We start from the raw sequence: 20,625 nt of genomic DNA, 5'->3' as shown, positions 1-20,625 counted from the left end.
GTGGAGTGACGTCACAGCAATAACCGTTCAACGGCTAGAGAGCGACATGTTCACTCCACGACGTGTGGCAGAGTAATGCGTATTCATCGGTCTGCCCTCACCTCTCCCGAAGCGATGAAGGTTCGCTCTAGCCCCGCTATCGATGGTGACACAACGGCAGCCGAGGACCGTCTGCCTAGCGTCTACCCTCTCCGAGACCGCAACGACCATTGCTTGCTCGTACCGGCAACTGTTATCGCATCAAGTTGGGAGATGAGCTTGGCTGTGACGTCAGGCATCTCTAGTGGATAGCAACTAGCAATGTGAATCTTTCACGGTTTCATGGTGGGGGTGACTCACGCTGTTTAATATGAAAGAAATGCCTGGCACACTATGAAATCAGTAGACGAATATATCTGCAGCAGTTAGCAATTGGTAGAGTGTTACTCAGTTCGTAATAGAAGGAAGACGGTGAGTGTATTTGTCTGTTGGAAATTGTTTATATTTTCATATATATTTTCATCATGTCCGTTTCAAAAGTAGACTTGAATAAAATTAATAATTTGATTGTACAGGAGGTTGAAATACTAGAGCAAAAGGCCTTATCATCATTGCCAATTGATGAAGTGTACATAATTAAAAATATGTCAACTTATTCTACACGATTTGGTAAATCAATTTTATTAACTTTGCAAGATGTGAGCAATGATAAATTATTTAAAACATGGCTACCAAAACGTATTTCGTTGCAATTCAGTGATGACGATATATCTTGTATCAACTCATCGAGTGGTAAATATACGATGATGTATTTAGGACAGAGCCAACAAAGTTTTGCTGGCATGAAAACGCGATCTCTAGTCAAATTCAATATGATTGAATAATAGTAATAATTTATAGTGAATTTCTTTAGGTCATAGCTTACAAAGTTTTTTTGGTGTGAAAACGATAACTCTAGTCAAATTCAATATGATTGAATAATAATAGTAATTATAATGAATTTCTTATTGTTTTATTAATATTCATATATTAGATGATAATTATATGGAAATATAAACATTACTAACTTAGTTGAATACACTCACTTTGTAACTACAAGTAAAATGGGAATGTGAGTATTATATCACTGAAAAATTGGAGGTTGCTTATTGTTTTTTTTATTCGATTTCAGTTCCACCATTTAAAGATGTGGATGCAGTACGCAAGTCAAGATTGGGTCGATATTGTAGATCTCAAATCATCGGTTCAACATTTGTCGTCTAAATTGAAGGTGTTGGGTGATGGAGCCGAACATGCAAGCGTTTATGATATGAGTGTATGCTATGATGAAAAACAAATCGAATTATGCCTTCGTGATGCTGAGAACTATTGGAGTGGTGCAGAAGTTTGCAACAAATTTTTGGATAATGAATTGGAATTGTGGCAACTTTGTGAGGTTATGATTGAACTGAACCTAAGAAGATTCCTGTATAGCCTCCAACCATACTTGCCAGAATGGATTATTCATCACTTTGAATTGAATGATGAAAATCGAGAGGAAATTGAAGATGGTCGCGAAAATGATGATTATGAGGAAGAAGTTATTTTAGATAGTCTGTATGTTCCTGTAAATCATAAATAATGTCAAATAAAAAACTTTGTATTATTTTCATGTTTTATTTATTTAAATCTGATGAAATACAATAGAAAATGATTACAAAACAATAAATATGATATAAAATACAATACATGATATAAGTCAGTTACAAATAAAAAAAAAATCATAAAACAGTACATGATAGAATGAAAAAAAAGTGTCAATATCTGCTATGAACTGAACCATCCAATGCATTGTATGTTAAAACTGTATCATGCAAAATTATTGCATATACTTTAGTGTTGTCTGGAAACTTGGTCTTCCTCGTCTCAAACTCAATCTTTATATCAATAGTTGATGATTTTGTTGCATTCGGTTGATGGGAACAATCGATGACGAATAGTGGATTCTCTCTAAATTGTCCAATGTCCATCAGAGGTTCACTCATATCTTTATCATAATAACTTCGCTGGAAACTCTCAAAAGCATAATAAGCAGGAGCATCAAGTTTTTTATCGAAATTCAAATTCCAACGCTCATATGGATAAACTTCAGAATTCAAGTATACTCGAATATTATTGATATCAGCAGTTGTGAATTTTGTAATATCTTGTGTTCTATCTTCAGATGTGGTAGTACTTTGGAATGCGATGATGACAAAACGAGGAGTTTCCAATGCGTTAGTTGTTTTGATGGCCCATATGTCTGAAGAAGTCCCACGTAATGATGGTAGTTCATAGAGGTCCCACATACGATACGCCAACTTGATTTTGGCATTCAGACCGCTTTTGTTTATTCTACTCAAAAGTTTAAGCTTGTGTTCATCATCTGGTACAATATGTCTTATTTTCCATTCGATTTTATTTATTTCCAAATCAGCATCAACTTCACCTATATATGAGTTTTTGAATGATCGAGCGATAATCAAAATCAATTCCTGTTTGGCATTCAAGATACTTTTGTTGTAATCTTCAGCAAAACCCATCAAATATTTCAGTGGTAGTTTTCCACTAAAAACATGACTGTTTGTATCCAAGATATCTTGCTTCAATTGTGAAAGTCCCCAACCAGATGTCAATAATGTGTTAGCATGAGATTGTCCAAATGATATCATGGTTTTCATTGTAGATGTTATCCCAGGTTTTCTAACAACAGCCACTTGTTCACCACCCATTTCATAACGAATTTCGTCAAAGAGAAATGCAATTGCATTATTCGAGAGATAGCATGTTTTCGCTACATCTTTGGGGGTGAATTTACCTTCTATGTAAATGAAGCTCTCGGCAATATCTAGTATAACATCTTGATTATTGATTGCAATTCTGATTTCATCCGAATTCCTGAATAGCGGTGATCCATAGGGCTTATATGTGTGCTCATGTAAACTTATGAGAGAATGATCGAGCACTGGTTCATTGAATATATTCAACTTTTCATTGTTTGTTTCGAGCACCATTGTTATTTTCTCACTTTCAATCCAATCGATTTCAAAAATTTAAGATCACTCACAGACAGAGCGTTATGTGCTAACTGTTTAGCATACACTTGTGGAATGAGCTTCTTTTTATGCACACCTTTCTTTTTGATAGTGCAACTCGTTTGGGATTGTTCAATGCGATTTTGTCTATTATAAATGAAACCCATAACAACAGTTATTCGATTTTCTTCAATTCCAAAATAATGAAAATCTCTTCTTCACTTCCAAAATCGATAAGGTTATTTTTTTCATCCAAAATACGCACTGTAATGTTGTGAATCAATTGACGACCTTCTGGACTGACAGGCATATATATAATATTGTGTGGTTCTTTAGTGAGATTGTAGCCAGGTTCAACATCAATATCGAATGAGAAAAGAATGTGGGATTCTTCACCATTTATATATGAACCAGATATTATATTGCAATCTAAGCGGATAAGTCTCACAGTTGTAATGTTTATTGGTAATGATGATTCATGTATCTGATTTGGTGGAAATATTTCATGAGCGAACCCCATCATTTCTGCTATTGAATTTGGATGTGTCAGATCAATTTCATATTTGGATCGCATTTCACATTTGAATGTATTATTATTGGCGTGTAGATAGAAAATATCATCTGCAACGACATCATTTGGTTTTTTATCATGAAACAATCTGAACATGATATGTTTCTGTATGACGGCATTGATCTCTTCTATTTCATAAGCACCACATGGAATTTCAATTGTCAACTTTTGGGGTATCGATGAGTTGTCATTACTGATTCTAAAACTAACTAAGTTATTAGCTTTAGTTATATTATTGATTGTATTGCACCCATAGAATCCCAAAAGTCCTAATCCATAACGACTGTTTCTATCCAATTCAATTGGTGGAAAAAAATCCGCACTCAAGACACTTGTCCCGACAGCTTGTAGCTCGAACTTTCGTGACATGACTGATGAATATTTTGAAACACATTTCAATTTATTATTGTACACAGCAACAGCACATTTGAGACAATTTACACTTTTTGGAAGGTGTTGTATTGTAATAAGTATCATTTTTATTGATACCAATATTCACATCCTCTATATTACAAATACAACACATAGATTTCCGAGGTATAGGACCGTCATTAACATCCGATTCTGAATTTTGATCGTGGTGGTGGTGCTCATAACAATATCTATGTTTCATTATATCGATGTCATCTTGCAGATGCTTAGGCAACTTTTCCCAAACATATGCAATCTCATGTGCAACACATGCAAGTATCACTTCCTTAGGCATATTTGCAAGCATCACTTTATCCATTTTTTTCAAGGTACCATATTTTGAAAACATTCTAAGTGAAAACCCCATTCCCTTGATAGCCTCCCGATCCAGTTTTGGTGTTGAATCCATTTTTATTTGGAAAATTATTTAGAGAGAAACTGCAAGCACAAGTGACCACAGAGAACTGTATTAAATTTCTGTTGTCGATCATAGTTATATTTGATTTTTACATTCGAACATTTTCGAAAGAATCGAGTCAATTCCAATGGTGGGGGTGGATCTCCAAAACTATCGAAATATGTGACTTCTTTCCCACATTTTTTATATGCCACCCAATGTGTTCCTGGTCCACTTATTCCATCTAAATTAACAATAGCTGTCTCGTTTTGTTTTGGACCTGAAGATGGTAATCTATCACGCATAAAAACACCACGAAAATGTGGAATTTTCATTTTTTGTGCATAATAACTGAGATCGAGATCAGTAAGAGGCCTCTGAGGTAGGGGTTCAATTAGTTTTTTGTTTTGTTTGTGGCTTTGTATGGTTTTAAATATAGTCCTAAACCTTTACGGTATGGTTTGAGATCTATTCCACTTCCGCGTTTGCCTAATGCTACAGCCTCCATGGTTTTATTGTGACGATTGGCTTCCATTAAAGCCGCTCTGCTGGCTTTTGCCGAATTCACGGCCTTGGTAATACCAGCAGCGGCTCCCGCCAAACTTCCTAGTGCGGATAGTCCAGCAAAAATTGGTATCAATGGTAAAAGTCCACCGATCTTGGGAACAGGAATTATGCGTGGTGTGCGGATTTTCTTCTTTCCACCGGCAGCTTTAAGGTATTTACGTGCCGCCTGCAATGCCACAGTGATAGCTTTTTTGCTATTATTCGTCACAAATTGATTCCCACCAGCTTTCTTCAATACATTTCGCACTTTATGGACTATCCCAGCACCAAATGCAACTTTTTTAATTTTATTTTTCTTCGTTTGTTTCCTCTTACATTTTTTCTTATTGGTACTACAACCCATGCCCATATGTCTTTTCGCTTTCATAATGTTGGTGACAAGTAATGCAGCTGCTCTTTCCCCAATACTCGCGTCCTTCGATTTAACCCTATCCCAAGCGCTGTATTCAAGTTCTTTGTCGGCTAAATGTCTTGCTGCAAGATCGGATGGATGCTTAGAATATTGAATATCGTGTTTTTTGCATTCAATATCTAATTTATTGATTCCAGGGTCGTTACGAGCTAAACGTTGTTTCAATTTTGTACCCGGTCCACAGTATTGATAACCTCCGGGTAGATGTAATTCGAAAGGAAGTTTGTTTATTAAATCATTAACAAAACCACAACCTCTTTTAATTTTACGATCACTTTCAATACGTCCGTATCGTTTGATGGTACACATTGAAATGAATAAGCTAATAACATTTATATAGTCTCCAACCACGGCACGATGCGCATTGTAAAACAGAAAGAAAAGTTTGCTGTAGATAATCTAGATGAGAAATTTGGGTGTGGATTGAATGGACAAAGGGTATTCAGACATGGTCCACTACTTCCATCATCAGTTCGAGGACTCATTATAGGACCTTCAAATTGTGGAAAGACGAATGCAATGATATCACTTTCAACACATCCACAAGGACTGAGATTTAGAAATGTGTATCTCTATTCGAAATCACTCAATCAACCTAAATATCAGTACTTGCGAAGTGTTTTGGAACCTATAAAAGGATTAGGTTTTTATACATTCAGCAATAATGCAGAAATAGTGGAACCCTCCGACGCTAAGCCTAATTCTGTTTTCATTTTCGATGATGTAATATGTGAAAAGCAAGATATTATTAGATCATATTTCTGTATGGGACGTCATAAGGATGTTGATTGTTTTTATCTAGCACAGACATATTCACGGGTACCCAAACAGTTAGTGCGTGACAATACCAATTTCATTATAATGTTCAAACAAGATGAGACGAATTTACATCACATTTATTCAGATCATGTTTCACCCGATGTAACATTCAAACAATTCCAATTGATGTGTGTTAAATGCTGGGAGGACCAATATGGATTTCTAGTCATTGATAAGGATAGAAAAATAGATGAAGGTAGATATCGCAAAGGATTCGATAGTTTTATATACCCATGATCTTGTTTTTGGAACTTATTCGATCACTGAATATTGTAGAGGTCACTTCACCAACGAATTAAGCTTTAATTCAAAAAAAAGGGCATTATGAATACAAAAAAAGATCCTGAAAATAAAAACAATGAAATAAATTTGAAACGTCAACTAGTAGAGACAACAGAAGCTGTCAGGCAGAAATTCAACTCTATCAAGAATGATAATATTGAAAATCGTACGACACTTGAAAGATTGTATGAGCCCATAATGAAACCATTGAATGTTTTATCATCAAACGCTATTTCTAAATCACCAGTGTTATCACCAAATCATGGAACTGTTCAATCTACTTCAAATTATCCCATGAGTACTCCAATAGGAAGAAAACAATCTTTTGGTAGTGTATCATCTGTGAATAGTGACACGAGCACACTTCAAGACGATATGAGAACAACTCTATTCGAAACACCATCATCGTCCCACATCGATTCCTCGGATCCTGACATCTCACCTGTTATGAATGAAAGTGGTGAAGATGTTTTGATGAAACATTTGAATAATATAAAATCTAGAAATCCAGCATATGATGGAACATTTGGCGTACGTATGGATCCAATTACACAAAAGCTGAAAATGGGAAGTCTAGTGGTACATTTCAAAGATGGAAACATTTCATTTTGGGATGCTAATAAAGTGAAAAAATATGAATGCGCAGGTAGTCCAGAATTGTTTGATATGATTTTTTTGAAGAATCCACAAGATGTTGATAATGAAGAAACTCGTCAAGTATATTCCAAAATATTGAAAATAACGAATGCTCCATATAAACAATATCATCTGAAGAATGGTTTTAAAAATACAAATTCTAAAAAATTTCGTGAAGTTATCAAACCTCTATTAGACTCACGACAATATCCAATAAGAAGTAGAAGTAAAATTGGTGGAGCACTCAAACGAGTGAAAATGGAGAAAATATATAATTCTAAACCTGTGAATTATGTGTACTGGAATTCACCGAAAGAGTTAGTTGCTCGCCTACGACTATTGGTAGCTTCAAAGTCAGCTGGACATACCGGACATGATAATGAAATAATTTCAATAATTGAAGAATTACGTGAAGAAGGTATAATATATTAACATATTCACATGTAATGATCACTGTCACATCATCATTCAATGCAGTAACATTATCACCTTTTCTCTTTAATCATATTGAAATAGAATGACTAATGACATAAGTGATGTCAAACGACAAGTTGTTAATGAATTACATAAACCTGCAAGACGTAATTTTCGTAGAAGAATAACCACCATCAAAGGTTTTGCAGATCTATGGCAAATAGATTTAGCTGAACTGCAACCTTATGCAAAAAGTAATGAAGGATACCGATATATACTTGTAGTGATAGATTGTTACTCCAAATATCTGTGGACTGTAGCAGTTAAAGATAAAACAGGTAGTACAGTAACTAATGCAATGAAACATGTACTGAAAGAAGCCAAATACTCCCCCAAACACATACAAAGCGATCAAGGGAAAGAATTTTTCAATAAAAGCTTCTCATCTCTCATGCGAGAATATAATATCAATCATTATTCAACATTTAGCACAAAGAAGGCAGCTATAGCAGAAAGAGTGATTCGTACAATAAAGGCATGGCTCTACAAGGAATTTTCGATGAGAGGTCACCACAAATGGCTTGATATTCTTCCAATTATAACTAGTAGATATCATAATAAAGTTTTACGTACAATAGGTATGGCACCCATCAATGTTGATTCAACAACAAAATTAAAATTCAAGGGTATCAATGGAATTGGAGGAAGACAAAGTAAACCCAAATTCCGATTAAAGGATATTGTACGTATAAGTAAATACAAAAATATTTTTGAAAAGTCTTACACTGCGAATTTCACCACGGAGCTATTCAAGATTGTTTAAATTAATAAAACCATCCCAACGACTTATAATCTTGAAGATATGAATGAACAGCCGATTAGAGGATGTTTTTACGAAGAAGAGTTATTACGAACCGAGAATCCTGACGTATATCTGATTGAGAAGGTGTTGAAGAGAAGAAAAAATAAAGTATATGTAAAGTGGTTAGGCCTTCCTAGCGAACAAAATTCTTGGATTGATGAATCAAATATGGTTTAAATGTATATAATAGTGACTTTTATGAATAAAGTAATATTAAAGTTCATTATTGTTTTCATTTCAATTATAAGTATGTGAACTGAAAAATATTGCAGCGGTAAACATTGCCCCAGCCATTCGCAATGTTCTGTGTATACCAAACCAAATTAATTGTATACTCCATTCCCGCTTATATTTTTCAACTCACGATATTGAAAACACATTATCATTCCCAAAACTAATCGCCGTCACTTTGAAATGCAGTATCCAACTCTTTTTGCCAGTTATCTCTCACTGATAATGCTGTCTCATAAAGCTTAGTCGACTCCTCAAGCTCAGCCTGAGCTTGCATTCTCGAACGTTGATGGAATTGCTTATCTTTACCAATTTTTGAACGGAGTTCATCAGCATCTTTAGACATTCTAGCCAATTCAACCTTCGCTAATGCAATCTTGGCATCTAATGCTTCAAGAGTTTCATTATTAGCATTAATAGCTCGCTCACTCTTTTCAAGTTCAGCAATAGTCATCTGTGCCTTTACAAGACGGCATTTTGCTTTCCTTTTCATTTCCCCAAACCGATGGAGGGGACTGAAAGAAGATAGCGGTTCAGCTTCCAAATCACTCTTCATTTCTTTAGGAGTACCTTTTGGCTTCCTCTTCGATCTGTCACTTTTCGTTGCGGGTTTTTTCTGTCGCACAACACTTTTGGATTCTTTCTTTTCTTTAAAGTCAGTGACAATCGATGAAGATGCCTTAGTAACCTTCCTCTTGATTGTTCTAGATTTCTTATCAACACCAAGAGGAAGGGTAGATGAAGAGTGTTTGAGTGATGATAATTGCGAAACGATCGGATTTTCAATAATAATTTGCTCATTTGGTTCTGGCACATCTGCAAAGTTAACGAAGTCGTTAATATCAAAATCATTTATCGAATCTTGACTCGATAAATGTAATACTGGAATATTTTCAAAATCAGTCTGATCGATATCAACAAGTGGTGAACCATCTTCAGCAATCAATAGCGGCATAGAGCTCATGATTATTAAGGTCTGAGGAATGATATGTGATAGCAATAGAATGTGGATAGGAAAGGTGATGATGTTACTGAGACCTCACCATTCATAGAAGAAAATAAACTAGCGCATGCGCTCTTTCATCAACTGGCACATGCGCTCTCTCACTAAACTATTCACGCATGTAACAATCTTTGTCATTTAAGAGGAAAACTTTGTATTGCATGCATGTATTTTTAAATGTTAGAAAATAATACAAATAAATTCAAAATATATATATATTTATTAATAATAGAGGACAATAACGATAATAAAAAATGAAAAATGTTAATATGTCTCTGTGGATGTGGAACGTTTATTGACTCTATTCCTCAATAGTTGTTGCTCGTGCGTCAAACACCAACATTGAAAAAAATGGATTCTCCTATTGGGGTAGAGTTGACCAACCTTCTCACACAGATCCCAAGTACTTCTACATACATTGCATACATGATTCCAACAATTCATGGAATATGTATCACAACGCAAACAACGTTGCAGTGGAGTTGGAACGGCAGCACAGGTACCACAAATATTTCTACAGATACCTATATTGTTAAATATTATAGGTTCGGAACACTTCAGACACTGTAACTGTTGTTGACGATAATCCGATTCTGTTCACTTCGGTGGATGAGAAGGAGGCGATAGTTGAATCCGCAACACGCAATCACTACACATACCAGTACATGGATTGATTGAATTCTTAGGTCTACTTATTTGACAAAAGTAGCACACAATATCCCCTGCAATCATCATTGGGTAGACACACACTTTTGGTTTTTCATTCCACTCTTTTGGAAACGGCATTTTACTAATTCGATTAGAAATATTAAGAGATGACTTACAGAAACTCTGAATGCTCTCTCCTATACCTACGATCTCTATTTATACAAATCAACATCATGTGGAAGTATAGTGGGATAACTTCTCCTACTATTCCACTCTAAACGAGTCAAGTGGGAGTCGCATCACCTCCTATATAAGTTGACTTGCAAACCTAGAGTTCATTCATTCACTCTCTATAACTGTGAGCAAACAACAACAAGATGAATTCTGCAAAAATAAATGCTGCATTAAATAGAATATCTGCTGTTGATGAAAACAATTGGATAGACGAATCAGATGATGAGGATGTCAATGTTCCGCTAGAGGAAGTAATAGTTGAAGCAGAAGATGTTGGAGTCGATGAAGATGAGATAGACGAAGTTGAAAACGAGGCCAACCAAAGCGACGAAGATGATGACGTGATGGAGTTTGAGAGGGTCATGGATGAAGAAGGAGATGATGAAGGGATAAAAGCTGACACAACTGAAGGTGATGGTGCTATGAGGATCGGTATGCGAACACTCAATGTCAGTGAGACACTGGAAGATCCCTTGGATTTGTATTGTGCAATGGATGCATACGTATTGATCAGCACAATAGATGGAGAGAACAAAAAACTATGTTGGTGCTGCTTTCGGTTTTATTCGCATAGAAACAATAATGGAGGGTGGTATGCCCATGTCAACACCCACAACACTGTCTCAATTATGGAAATGGGACAGAATTGGTGTGAAGCTTGCGAGAGGCCACTAACAAACTTCACCCGAGTATCTACATGTATTATATGTAATAATGTCCAACCTGTGGCACAATAACCGTGGACCTACTGGTCAAAAAAAAAAACAACAGCCCTTTTCAGGGCTACATTATTCACACAAACAGTAGTTAGTTGTATTAGTATTCATAGATTATGTGACAAATGAATACTTTGACTAATAAAAGTCTAAGTTGGAAATTTGTTAGTCTTTGAATATCTATACATTATATGACAAATAAATTACTATTTGTTAGTCTTTGAATATCTATACATTATATGACAAATAAATTACTACTTTGACTGAAAAGTCGAAATTTGGAATTTGATAGTCATTGAATATCTATGCATATGATGAGTACTACTTTAAATGAAAGTTGAAGTTGGCATTTTGTCAATCATTGTATGCATATAATGATGAATACTTTCACATACATATATTTCGTTTGAGATTATAATGTTAACATAATGTTAACAATGGTATGAATCTGTGTTCTGTTTGAAAGTATAATGGTAGCTCTGAAAAGAGCTTTTTTTTTATTGTTTCAGTCTTTAATTGTAGCCCTGAAAAGGGCTGTTATTTTTTTATTAATCCATGCAATGATATGGACTAACGCTCCTCATCATCAGAAACAATAATTATGGTATCGTCATCTGAATCAGATGATATACTGATGATATCATCCTCATAGTAGTCATCTGAATCAGATGATATACTCATGATGTCGTCGTCGTCATAATCATCTGAATCAGATGATATACTAATCACATCATCCGCATTATTATCGTCAACAGCATCTATGTCGTCCTGAATACCTTGTTCCACTCGTTCTGCGAAATCATCAGGAAGATCATAGATTCGCTGCAGAAATTGAGCGAAGGTTGTACTCAAATGATCAGACGTTGAATCTATTTCATGTACTTGGATGGGTCCTGTACTCGACATTGTGGAAGAATGATATAGAACTGGGATTGTTGCTATATTTATATTGGAAGAAATGAAATGGAGGGGTGAAATGTAGAACAGTGTTTGAGATTCGAAAACATCAAGAATGAAACTCTGAGCGATTATTATGAGAAATTCTTAGTGATTATTATGGAAAAAACTAATAAGAGGGGGAGGAAGGGAGAGGAAGGGAGGAAGACACTGCCCCAGCCTCGCAGTGCCTCGTGTACACCAACCAAAAAGTGTGTACTCCGTGGAAAGAAAGGAAAGGAAATGATGGACGAGTAGATGATTATATGTCATCATCGGAATTGAGGACATCATCATCGATCAGGATTGGGGATGGCGGAGGACTATCCTCGATGAGGATAGGGGATGGTGGAGGACGTCTAACGTCAAGCTCGTCATCAGCATCATCGCCAGAGTCGTCGTCGTCATCATCGTCGTCGTCGCTGCTCATTGGGACAATGTCATCATAAGCAGGGTCCCACCATCCGTCAGGATCTGGATATTCCGAATCGTCCAAGTGTCCTTCGTCACTGCCAGTGACATGTTGAACTTGCATCCTGATGTCGTGATCCCGGTATTCATATGGCGGACTGTGGGGTGCCGTGGTAGAAGAGACTAGCGGTACCTGGCTGTTATCCCAGTAATTGAAGTTGTACCCCTGATCCGGGCAGCTATAGGGTTCGGAGGTTGAATCGGGTTCCATCTCGATGCTAGCTGATCAACTGAATGTTTCTTCAGATGATTTCTACTTTTATACTTTCGAGAGGGAGTGGGAGAGGAGTGGGACATTGAGTAGGGGTAAATTGCAGTGTGACATAAGACATATTCAATGAGTAGGGTAAATTGCAAAGTGACATAAGACATATTCAATGAAAGAGATACTTGAATGGATAAAATACAAATGAAATATACTTGTCGATTTCTCTATGAAACATGTCTATTTTTTATTTTTTAAATTTTCTTCACATGAAATTATTTACAAGTGATTAGAGAACACAAAAATTGATGTGAGGTATTTGTCTAGAAGAACTTGGAATTGAAATAAAAAAATAATAATAATAATAATAAGAGGAAGTGAAGAAAAATGCTCCAACCATCGCATTGTTCAATGTGTACCAAACCAAAAAACAGTGTACACCCTTTATTTCACTTCCTTTTCCTTTATTCAATATAAACTTAACAAATATAAACTTAAAACTACCATAATTAAATATTCCTAACTAACCTAAAACTAATCTTATTTTACACTTTATCTACAAAAAGAGTGTCCATAACTGTCACTACTTTTTTGTACAGCTCTATCGAAGAGGTCTCTGCTTTACACCTTTCCTGCAGAGATGCATAATTCCGATCTATTTCGGCCATTTCCTTTTGGATTTCCCTCCGTCGGTTATCCATTTCAGCCATTTGTCGCTTCATGGTAACCAACGCGGCCTCGCTAGATCGGGAAGCTCGTTCTGCTTCCTTACATCTCTGCAGAAAAACACTCAAGGCAAACTTTCAAGGCAAACCTTCTTCACAGCCCTGACTTCCTCCTCCTCCTCGAATAAGTCAGGGCTAGAAGATCTGCACCTAACTCGCGAACGCGAAGTGGTTTGCCTGGTCACCTGTCACCGCTCTCGAAGATGCTGCCTCCTCCTGATCAGCGGACACCGGCAGAATAGACGCCACAGCATTATTCACCTCCTGTGTATTGGTTGCCATTCTGAAAAAGAAGAAATAATACAAAGTTAGTTGATATAAAAATAACATTCTTAATTTACTTACTCAAATATCAAGTTGGTCGTTGGAAGCTACTGCCTTGAAGTGGAGTGGACTGCTCTCGATGAGATGACTTCTCGAACTGAATGTTGTAGAGTGCTCTCCGGAGGGTATCGACTTCGATGCGTGAGTGGTGGGAAAATGGTGGGAGTGCACATGCGCGTTGAGGGTAGGGGTGTACATGCGCAAATGTTGGGAGTCGGGGGCGGGGCTTCGGGGAGGGGAGGGGTGGGGCTTCGGAAAGGGGGCGGGGCTTCGAGAAGGGGCAAAAAACGCGCCCCGGATGCAAGTGGTGGATGTTGAGCGCCCCAGGCCGCGAAGCGGCCTGCTGAGCGATCGTGAAGCGATCGCGAAGCGATCGCTTCGCGATCGCCTATTAACCTATCGTAAGTATGCAGCTAACCTAACGTAACTGTTAACCTAACCTAACGAGGGAATACTAACCTAACACCTAACCTAACGTAAATATGCAGCTAACCTAACGTAACTATTAACCTAACCTAACGAGGGAATACATTCACCATGTTGGTTCCATTAATACATCATCAGTTGGTTTTGGTTTTGGTTGTATTATTCTATGATTTGGATTAATGTTCAGTCCTGGATATCCCAGTCCACCTGATGATGATGGCTTGACTTTATAGTTTCTCTCCAAAACTTCTTTATGGTTTTTCTCCAACACTTCAACTCTCTGTTCCAGTACATCATACTTTTTCATTGTAGTCCCTGTTATGTTTGACATAGCATCAAATTTTTTATTTGTAGACGCTGTTATGTCAGACATTTTTATGTCTACATCACTTGTAAGTTTAGCAAATTTACGAGTGAAAGTTATCCGAGCCTCTGCAATTTTATCGTCAAATGCTTGCCGGGCGTCCGAGCAATATTGCCTATTGTGGATTGTATTGCAGCTTGTAGGGCTAGAAGTATAACTTCCTTTGTTCCATTAATTTCCCCTCAAGATATGATACAGTTACACAATCACTCTTGTCAATTGGTTCACTTGTATTTTTCAATATTTTCCTTTGCATGTCATAATGACCATCTTTTGTTAATTTAAAACCATTCCCAGGAGGACCTCGAATGACATTACCACCCCATTTTCTTTTTCTACCAAACTTATCGATTGTTTTAGACATTGTGCACTCTACGATGATTCTCTTCAAACTGATATTTCTGTCATTTACATTATATTATATATTGCAGTAATTGATTAGGGAAATAGAAATAATACAAATAAAATTTCAATCATTTTATATTCATTACAGTAATACATATACATACATACATAATACATTAATATCACATTACTTCTGTCATATATTATTAATTATAAATGGCTACATAAATATCAATATTGAATTTTCCGGTTTTGAAGATATTGAATGATATTTCAATCATTGATCTCGGCAGATAATAAATTAATCAATTGATCCAATGGAGTCTCTTGAGATTGTGATTGTTGAATAATATTACTTATCCAACGAATGTTCTCATTTGGATCGTTTTCATAAAATTCAATATCATTATGGCCCCAAGGAAGAGTGTGGGTAGTATTCGGAATGATAAATCGTTTATCGTCGTGATATGATAATGCAACTTTATTTTTAATTCAGTATACATATCATGTAACACGCTTCTAAATGAATTCATCTTTCTGAATATCATACCACCTTGTTCGACGATTTTTTGATAATCTTCGCATGTCAATTCATTCTTTATTACAGATCGTTTAACCCCTTTGGCTTTCTTAAATTCACCATCAACAGATTTCACATAATATGCTTTAGCACCTGTACCATAAAAACTCATGATTGGATCATTTGGAAATTCATCTTTGAAGTTACCCAAGACTGAACTTGTTACTGGAATATTGAATTGGTTAACTATACTGTAATTGGATGTATCAAATCTACTTATGTTAGTTTTTATGAATTCATAAAAATTTTCTGTGTTTACTTTAAGAATGAGCGAGTCGGTATATGTGTAAAGTAAAGAGACATTTTCATCAAAGTGTTGTTTGATGCATCCATAGAAAAAGTCATACATGACTGTTTTAGATAATTCTAATATGGAAAATCCCAAATATAATGGTTTATCGTAATGAACCTTCACTCTACCCAATTGAATGGCAACGAAATTATCAGTGAAAATTGAACAATTTTTGAAATTTGGTTTGGCTATGAGAGTGCTGGCACCTATATTTTTCTTTATATTTTCCCAATGTGTAACGAGTCTAACATCAATTCGATTATCTACATTCTCCATTGTCTTTCCATACACCGCATTATTCATTAGTTTATAGAAATCTTTAACAGATTTGTTGTTAGACCTATTACGCATTTCAGTATTAAGATCTATATAGGGTTTCATCCAGCATGATTGTTTGAATTTCAATACTCTATGTGTATTCATTACAATCAATCCATTTTTGACAGCTTGCTGTAGATTCCTATAATGAACAATATATTTTCTTTTATCATTCAAATTTGGAATTAATTTGGGAATTTTCGATTGTGTACGAGGTGGTATTATTTTTTCGACTAAAAATGGAAGGTCAGAATGTTTATCATGCAACTCTTGTGGATAATGAATGTCCACTTCAAATACATACCCATACGGACTATCAGTACTCACATCCATCACATCAAGATTAAGAATTTCATTTGGTGTCAACCATGTAAATTCACTTGTTGGTAGAGGTTGTGACATACTGTGACCGTATAGATTTGTTGCATCTAAATATGTAATGAATGTGGAAGGTTCATTGGGATTATAATTGGGTAAAAATCTATTATTTGCTATATGTTTCCTCTCGCTACATCTACATTGACTAATTCCACCTCCTATACCTTTTTGAAAAAAGTGAATCATATCAATGTCAGTTAGTAATTCCAATTCAACATTAGTGAACTTCAACATGGCATCCCATGATAATCCAGGTGCAGTATAATATTGTGCCGGATCTAAGTTATATATCTCTAAACTTGTGATGCGGAAGTTTTCAAAAATATCACATAGTAGCAATACATCCGATTTCAAATACAAATCAGAGTATTCCCCCAAATTCTGACACTCGAATAAATTCCAAACATTTCTAGCCCTATCATAATCAGTTTCCAATATATGTTCACAATTGAGTGTGTCATAAAACTGATTTTTTGTCGGAAGTAATGGATAATTCAATTTGTCAATGTCATCAACAAAACTATATGGAAATACACCTTTCTGTCTCATCAAATTGAATTTCTCAATTTGTGGGAAATGTTTGTGCATCTCCAAACATTGATCGGAGGTCAAGTTTGCACCCAACTTCTCCAACGAATTAGTCATAAATTTATAACTATCGATAAATCTCATTTTGAGATAATTCTTCCTAACCATACCATCTTTATCGGTATAGCTGTGTGTGAAGAGATGCTTCGTGAAAGATATATATTTCTCTTTAGTTTGCGGATAACATCAACTTTCTCTTTATTCCTATACAATTCTTTTATGAATAAATGACAATCATAACCACTTAAATTATGAAAAATGATAGGTATGAAGTTTGGTATTTTGAAATTTAAATTACATTTCGAGTGAGCGGCATGTGATCTTTTCTTTCCTGTGACATGACAATGATCTCTTACTTTGACTTCACCATCAGTAAATGCTTTATTACATATACCACAAGTTCTGGCTGCAGCAAACTGTTCTTCTTCTTCGTCAGTTTGTGTATCCATCGGTTTAGGGTTTCTGAGATGATTTTCATGTATCTCTTTCAAATCATCTTCAATGCTACTCACAAATTTCTGAGCTGCATCTACACCCCTATATGTAACAAATTTTTGACAAATCATCATTATATGAACACTTTATCAAATAAGCAAATGAATATGGGGCATGTTTGAATGTTTTAATCGTGTATGAACTTTCAGGATTTGGCTCATTCACATGAATCGGTTTAAGCACTGATTCAAAATCAGCATACACTACAATGGCACCCTCATTTGCCTCTCAAAGTTTTCAAACATTAGTTTATTTTCCGCAACCATTCTACCATATTTATTGATCTTTAAATTAGTAGTTGGTGTTGTGGTACTAATGTGATTACAATCATACATATTATGACGTAAAAGCAATCTCTCATCAGAAAAATATATCAAACATCCGTCACAAAAATATTTTTTCTGTCTATGAGCTGATAGTTGATTAGAAACTAATCTTGAAAGATCTTTGATCCAACAATAGTGACCATTACCGGAGTCATCAGTTATAAACAACAAATTGACATGTCTCCGGAGTCTTCTCTGTGAGTATCGCAATGGACCAATCACTTCATACTTCATTTTACCCTTCTCAAATGTACTCTCTAAACCGTAAACATTAATTGAAATATCATTCCTATCTTCGAATATTTCGATACTCTTATTATTAACTTTAACCGGAAAATCCATACCTGTGACATCTAAAACAGTGGAAAAATGTGGATATGACGTAAGTTCGGACACTCGACTATCTGCAGGATATAATGCTGATGTTATAGCCCAAACAAAACAATATTGATCTTCATTACGAACATTCACAACAGCTTTCTTCCATTGAATACATTGAGGCAGCTTCACATATGAACGTCCTTCCAGTGGACTGTATTCATTAATGTTGACCTCGAGAAACAATATTTTTTCACAAGTCCAACCTGAATTATAAAAAAAAAATTACTATTCAATCTTATTGAAATTTTTAAAAAATAAATACCTGAGTCACGATCCTGGAACTCAGTCGTTTGAGCCACAATTACATCACGGATTCCATCAAAAACAGCATTCAAATCTGAAGATTGGTCCACTATTTCATTTTGGGAATTAAATGACTTCGTGTCCCTCGAATCATCAGTCTGAAGAATATAATTCCCAAAAACTTCCATATTCACCTTGATGCTTTTATGGATCCTGATGGCTGATTCCAGTAATTCAATGACCTTCTGCCTAATCTCATTGAAAAATGACATGTAGTCACTGGTTACAATCGAACTCTCCACCCTGTATGTAGCAATGCGGCAATTGAATGCATTCGTTATAATTTGAACACCGTCAGACAATTGAACACATGCATTATTTTTATGACTCATGGTTCTTCGGTGAGAATTCACTTGGGTCATAGGAATTGTCACATTACAACAATTGCACGTATACATAGGTGTTGCATTATCCACTCTCACCCGTTTCACTGCAGGCCCTCCTTGGCAACTCTGGAGCTGATGCCGACGAAGATTATCACTACGAGTGAAAGATTTACCACAGTCACAGGAATACATTTTATATAATAGTTCTCACTAACTCACTTGATGTAAACTGACATAGCCAGCACTCGTACGCTTCTAAATACACTCTGACAGGACCCGTCAAGACGTCATAGCCAACCCCACTTCTCAACTACATGCGCCAAGATTACCTCCCAACTGAATGCGATAACAGATGTCGATATACGAGCAAGCAGTGGTCGTTGCGGTCTCGGAGAGGGTAGACGTTAAGCAGACGGTCCTCGGCTGCCGTGGTGTCACCATCGATAGCGGGGCTAGAGCGCGTTAATTACCCTTCATCGCTTCGGAGAGGTGAGGGCAGACCGATGAATACGCATTACTCTGCCACACGTCGTGGAGTGAACATGTCGCTCTCTAGCCGTTGAACGGTTATTGCTGTGACGTCACTCCACTACTAACTTGGTGCCCTAACACCGATGGAGCATTTATTACTTGGAGGATCTTCGAAGTATGCAGACGTATGTTTGTACATAGACAAACAAGCACATGATGAAACCCTGTACCGTGCATTCTCCATACACACACACACACACAACACACACACATAAACACACAAATCTCATCTGAAAAAAAAAATCTGAACGATCCATGCACCAGACACTTCAAGGTCACAACGCCTTGACTTCACTGCACAACAAAAAAAGCAAATAACACATCATATTGGTGGGGGGAGGATTAGAACCGGGAAAAAAAATTTCTGAACGATCCATAACCCCACACCCTTCAAGGTCACATCACCTTGACTTCACCAAACAACAACCATACAAAAAAGCAATTAATACGTCATAGTGGTGGGGGAGGCCGAGAATCAGCTGTAAACAACTACTCTAGCAAAGAACAAAACCGTAGATGTTTCTCCTGAGATGTCGTACAATAGGAATACTACCAAAACACATCACACACGCCACCCAATTAGTGTAAAGACAGATGTAGAATATAAAACATACAGGAACATTCACTTGCAGGTTAGGAACCAATTTCTCAAATATGAAATCAATAGTAATCATAAATCTCTTAATCACATTCAACACAAACTTAGATTTCTTATGATGAGATAATTTCAATTATCAAATCGTTCTGTCTTCTTAGAATTTTCTGGAAGGCAAACAAATCTCATTTAGTAAAAATTTTTCACAAAATTAGATTGAAGAATTCAAATATATTCAACAAACTTTTATCTGCAGTTAATGAATTTTATTTTAATGAATTTTCCATCAATCAGAATAGATAAAGGATCTTTCAAGCACCAGTATCCCTAAGGACATTTCAACTTTTCGGCCCCAAATTCAGCATCCAACCCATCTTTGATGGGTTAATTTTCCTGAAGAACTTTTAGCTGATGTTGACTACATCACATCTACTATCACTAATGATAATGAAAAAAAAATCCATAGTAGCATGGTCTAATA

The sequence above is a fragment of the Leptinotarsa decemlineata genome, unplaced genomic scaffold (assembly GCF_025532065.1).
Source record: "Leptinotarsa decemlineata unplaced genomic scaffold, Ldec_3_MD MMD2_tig00000035_RagTag_RagTag, whole genome shotgun sequence".
NCBI classification, from domain to species: Eukaryota; Metazoa; Arthropoda; class Insecta; order Coleoptera; family Chrysomelidae; genus Leptinotarsa; species Leptinotarsa decemlineata.
The sequence above is the reverse complement of the archived record's forward strand: the minus strand, read 5'-3'. Positions refer to the sequence as shown.